Raw genomic sequence first — 6,062 nt, forward strand, 5'->3', positions numbered from 1 at the left:
AGGCCACGCTCCCAGATCTCAGTCATCACTGTGGTGAGTTCAAAGTTGCCACAGCTGAAGGAAATGGTTGTGAAGCGGTAAAAATAAGAGCCAGCTTCCCTCCACAGAACGTGTTCAGAACATCCTCGCTGTACCAACAGCACATCGCCTGCCAGTGTCCTGCCAAATGTATTATTTATTATCCTGAGACTGAACAGGATCATTGTCCACATGAATAAACTGATTTCTGCTGGTCTGTGCTGAGACAGGCAGCGCTGTGTTCGCCGAGTGGACGTCTGCCAACACGGCAGAGCACATCTCTGATAACCAAAGAATAAAATGATTAGATGACGGCCTCTGAAGGAGGAGATCATTATTTCTGTGAGAGATCAGCCCCACCCCCTCCACCCCGCTCCACCCACTAGCTCGCTCGCTCGCTGTATCATCCGTCCTCATCCCATCTCATTCTCCCTCTGTCTAATCCCTCCCCTCCCTTCCATCTTACCCCCAATCTCATCTCTTTTATCTCTCCACTTCCCTGCCATCGCTGCTGGTTCTCACGCTGCTGCTGTGTGTTTTCTTCACAGATACATGTGAGAGGAGCTCAGTCTCGGCAGCGAGCCGGGCTCAGCCACAGCCTGCCCCGTGTTTCTACGGCTCTCCTTCACGCAGCACGGCACAGGTGCAGAGGTCACGCTGAACCGAGCGTCACGCAAAAAAACAAAAAACACTGTTTTTAAAAGCATTCTGAAAAAACAGAGCCGAATGTACAAACAAGCAAAAAGCATTAAGAGAATTACAGTCATTATACCACCGACCGACTGACTGCCTGGTGCAGCTGTGAATAAAAAGGTGGATGAATGAAGATTTGCAGGTAGTGATGAGCAGAAGGAAAACAAGCGTCAGTTAAAGAGGAACAAATGTCCATTACGTTTGGAAGCGACTCCGTCTCCTATTAACTGTGTTTCTATGCTAATCTGCAACAGCAAATGATGTTGTTGGATTTTCTCTGTCATCAGAGGAAACACAGCTCAGTCGCAAAATGTCCACGCTTAACATTTCTGCTAAATGTTCACTTAGCACATATTTCTCTGTTTTCTACAGTAACTCACAGCAGCTAAATGAGGATTCAGCTTTTTATGGTTGTGTTTAGTGAAAGGTGTCGAGTTTGGTTAAATACCGAAAAAGTCGACAGCAACTTCGAGCTTTTTTGCATGTAACTAAAACCAAGTCAGGTCATAATCTGTATTTTCTTATGGTCATCAAAACATCGAAATCAACAAGAAAAGTCTCCAACTAACAAACGTGTGAGTTTGTATCAGAGCCCAGTGCATCGCCTTCCTCAGAGCCTCAGAGCTCCTCTGTTTCCAAACACTACAAAAACACATCCGTGAGTCACACTGTTACACTTGGTGACATGTTCACCATGAACACACACACACTGTAGTTTATTTAGACTCAGTCCCACACACACACACCGTCCTGCTGCCCTAAATACTCACTACAGCACCAAATGTGGATTAATCCGCCACAGAAAATAGTCCCAAACAGTTGCTCTATTTGCTCCTGTTAAAGTAATGTTTGTTAAAAACGACTCGGGATTTGAACCTTGGTCAATAAAGTGGCACGTCCCTCACTGCAAACAGCACGGCCAGTGAACAGCAGCAAAAACAACCACTGCAGCACATCAGTGGTGAGACTCAGAGGAACTGAGTCTCACAGGCTTGTTGCTGACAAGCTGGGAAAAAAAAAGAATGAAAACAGACGACAGCAACACAACAAAAGATAAACAACATCATGCACCCACTCCTTCTATTGTGCACATTTACCACTTACACAGGCTGCACTGTGCTCCACACAATGCTGGGGACAATATTTTAGGTCACTGAGCAGGACAATTTACACACTGAGCTCCGCTTCCATCCACGGCCTGTCTGGGACTTTGGAGGCAGACACATAAAATTAACCAACAAACCCTCCTATAGTAGCTCCAGGACAAAAACACAATGCATTTATATCCCTCACATACACAAGCTCCTTCACACTCACACACACACAGGCTTTGTATGTGTGTCGGCTGCTCTCAGTGTATGATGCCCTGAGGCTGAGAAGATTTGCTAAAGTGGAGAATCTCTATAGTTCCTCTATTGTTAAGATTCCCTAACAAGCCACATTTGGCTACAGGAGCCTGCAGCAGTCAGATAACACTCAATAGGAGAGCTATATCCAACATTTGTTCGCCTCACACAAACAACAGCTCGCTGATCTATGGACTGTATTAGGCGGCATATAGAAGACTCATCAATTATTAAGTGCTTGGTTTTAATTTTATTTGCCTTCCCTCATCAATTTCATTAACAGGACTCCGGGAACATAAACAGGATTTATTTGAAGTCGTTAACCGCCGACGGTAGGTTCAATCGCGGGAGTCAATCTCAGAGGCATCAGAAAGTGAGTGAAACACCAGCTCTGTGATGCAGGGCTATTACTGTAAATCACACGGCAATTACAAGTGAGGACAATCAGGCTCAATATACATAATTTCTGCTCAGTGTGGATGTAGCAGGGAGAACGTGTGGCAGCAGGGAGATGTAATCACAGAGGAAGGTCTCCCACTGATGTGGCATATCTAATGTACAGCTGTGCTCCAGCTCCTAATGAGAACTGGCTGCTTCACTCGGTGTTCACAGGTTTCACATCTACAGAAAGATCCTGCAAGGAATACAGATTACACACACACACACACACTCATGCATACAAAGAGACGCACACATGTACAGTATGTCAGCTGTAAAATAAAGACTGAAGCCGTCAGCAGTAAGGCAGGTGGAGTCACGGTGTGGTCACAAGCTTTGGTTGCTGAGGGAAAGGGGCAGAGGTCGAGTACGACTGATCCATCTAACCTTTAAGTGAGAGCAGTGTGACCAGTTATACCGCAAGAAACGAAATTAAAAAATGTAAAAAGGTGAAAAGAAGCTGCAGAGTATGATTATTTCTTCTGTTTCACCCGAGCTGAAAGATGAGAAGCTGAGAAACTGGCCAAAAATAACTGTTCCTGCAGCGAAAGGTGCAGTACAAGTACAATAAGTTCTGTAACAGTCAAGTGTCTGAAACCATGAATCAGAGCTTCTTAAAACACATTATGCAAAATGTGATACTGACTGTTAACGTGACATAAACAGTAAGATAAACCAAAGTGTAACAGCATCTGAGCTTTGGATCAATATAAATCTCTGAAACTCTCCAGACTCCAGACGTCTGGTAAAAGTCACACGGCTTCCAAATGAGATTCTCAGGGGATCTGCAATCCAGAGGAGCCACTTACGATAATTAGGTCAAGACTAAAGCATCAGGCCAATCAGTGAGCACTGATGCATGACATACTTCACCACACTTAGGTGTTGAAGTGGGTCACAAGTTTGTTATGATGCTTTTAAACAGCAGAGTTCAGTGCACAAGCTGAAGAAGAAATTATACCAAATTCTAGGCGCAGCGATTTTGCGACGGAGGGCAGTTACATGTCAAAGCCAATGGAGGAAATATTAGCAGAGAGTCCGTATTGTTTAGATCCCGTGTCCAGACGGAGATACACACAATTAATCAAACAATATGTTGGACGTGACCCGGACCTCGTGAAGAGGAGCGAGTTTTCAACGGACGTTAAAGATTTGCCGATAATCGCGGCTGTTGAGATCACCAGTTATCTCCTACTTCAGACCTCTTATTATACGAAACAGCACATAAAAGCCTACAAAAGCCTGGAGGCACATAACGTTTTTGTGAGCGGGTGGGTCCACAACCCTGTTACCAAACGGTCTTTGGTCTTCGCCAGATTGAGTGTTTATTCTTATACTGGTTATGTATAAGCTAGCAGCTAGCAGCTAGCAATAGCGGCTATAATGTAAACAAACACATCTTACAAGGATACAAGTCCCCTAAAACGCAGTGAAGTCCATATTAGACTACCGGTAACTTAATAATTATTACTACGTAAATGAGCATTAAGCGACAACCTAATGATATAAACACAGCCACAAAAAACCAAGTTAGCTAGCTAACATACCTTTGACGAAGTGGTCACTGCAGACACGGCGTTAGCAGACTGCTCCTCCCGACCGCAGACGGAGGTTTAAGATCCACCTTTTACGGCGTTGTTCTGTAAGTTGTTTATATTCCTCTCCTTTGTGGGTGACTACTTTTGGTACCCTATAATAGCTTTTCACTTTTTCTCTATTGGAACGACTTGAGCGCCGGTAAACTACACAAAACACGGGCATATTTCCACACGGCAGATTCTCAGTGTGCCAGTCAGCTAACGTCTGAAAACACTTCCTGCCCTCCATCTGAATTTGGCGCCATCGCGCCGCTGTCGTGACGTCATGTGAAACCCACCTATTAAAACTCTTCACTTATATGAACAGATGTAAACTTCTACCAGAAACAGGAAGTATAATGTTGCCATGGATTCAGTGAGTTTCACTGTGGGTTACAACATGAGCCCTTTTTGTAGCCCTGTTATTGCTTATGTTATTTACATTGTGACGAATTAACTGTGCCGAATTCACTATTAGCACTTCCTGTTTGCAGTGTATCCATGGACGTACTGTCAGCTGTCACTGGATCAATGTGATACTGAAGGAAACTTAAAAACCCGATGATTCTCGGGCAAGTTCCGGAGGAGCGTCTTTTTCCTCTGATGTCTAGGCGGGTTTATGGCCGTTTCTATGCGATGGACGTCGGAGATCACGTTTTCCCCAGAAAGCGAAAGTCACAATGAATGTACAAATGTGTGTGTCGTATCTGTGCATTCACACTTGACTGAGTTAAGGTGTGTTGACTTGTTTTGCTGTCTGATGTCTGAATCAGCAGTAGCCTACCTCGGTGTCCTCCATGAGCTGCGTCACTGCCGCTGCTGCCGAAACCGTTGATCCCGCCGATCAGGACCCAGATTTCAATAACTAACTTCCTGATGTTCTGAGGTCACCTGCGTGCACCTGTCCCTGTCACCCGACAGTACCTTTGTCTCCCCCTCTGTGCCTCCCTCACTGTCTGAAAACTTCAGCTGAACTTCTTGGAGCTGGAAGCGGCACAAATGTTACAATCGGCTGTAAAGTCAATTCATCTTCCTCCCTCCACCATGATGTGTTTAATCTTTCATATATGAATTATGATGAATTTGTGTTCAGAGTCAAAAGATCCAGTGAAACAGATTTTTTATTTCAACAAGAAAAGAGCTGTAGACCATCACCCTCAACCACAGAGGAGGAGGTGATGCCGCAGTGGAGGGAAAGCTGCAGACTCTTGGGACTTCACAAATAAGGATTTTGAGCCGGTGTTACAGGATGTTGTGCTCAGTCTGTTCCTCTGTGCTGCAGCTTGTTTCCTCTCTTCTATTAACAAGAAGAGAAAGTGTTGACAGGGGCAGAATTACGCAGTATTTCTCTCTGTCCTTTTAAAAACTGCATTTCTGAATGACTGAATCAGTCACACAGGTCACAGGGCTTCTTTTATTGTGCTATAATAAAGATTACATTCATTGAACATGGCTGAGTGTGTGAAATCTCCATCAAATCTTTAGATTGACTGTCATTAGGAGGAGGGGATGTTTTTATTAAATGATAATCCTGGTTACTGTGACTCTTATCACTGATATCATGTTAAGATTTCACCGGGTTAAGGTTTAATTTATGTGCTGCAAAAGTAAAATGTAAAAACAAAACCAAGAAAATTCAGGGTGAAAAGACTCATCAATACACTGCTCAATAAAATACATCATCAGAAAGATGCTCTTAATAATAATAAATTTAGGGTCTTTCTTTGTTTCTATTTGTCCAAATGTCCAAAGATAAAATGTTATTATAGACAGTCTTACACCCTCAGACGTCCTCGTGACAGGAGAAATGCTTCAGTGATATCTGAGAGACAACACAGCACAAAGTATCTGAGGGATTATAGCAACACTGAAAATGGAAAACAGTACCAGAAGCAGCTTTTAACTCTAAAGATCTCAGACGTAGCAGAAATCATAGCGTGTGGTAGGAGGTAGTTGGACCAGATTTCAGTGGTATTTGGTTTTGGCCGAG

Source organism: Toxotes jaculatrix, chromosome 16, assembly GCF_017976425.1.
Source record: "Toxotes jaculatrix isolate fToxJac2 chromosome 16, fToxJac2.pri, whole genome shotgun sequence".
NCBI classification, from domain to species: domain Eukaryota; kingdom Metazoa; phylum Chordata; class Actinopteri; family Toxotidae; genus Toxotes; species Toxotes jaculatrix.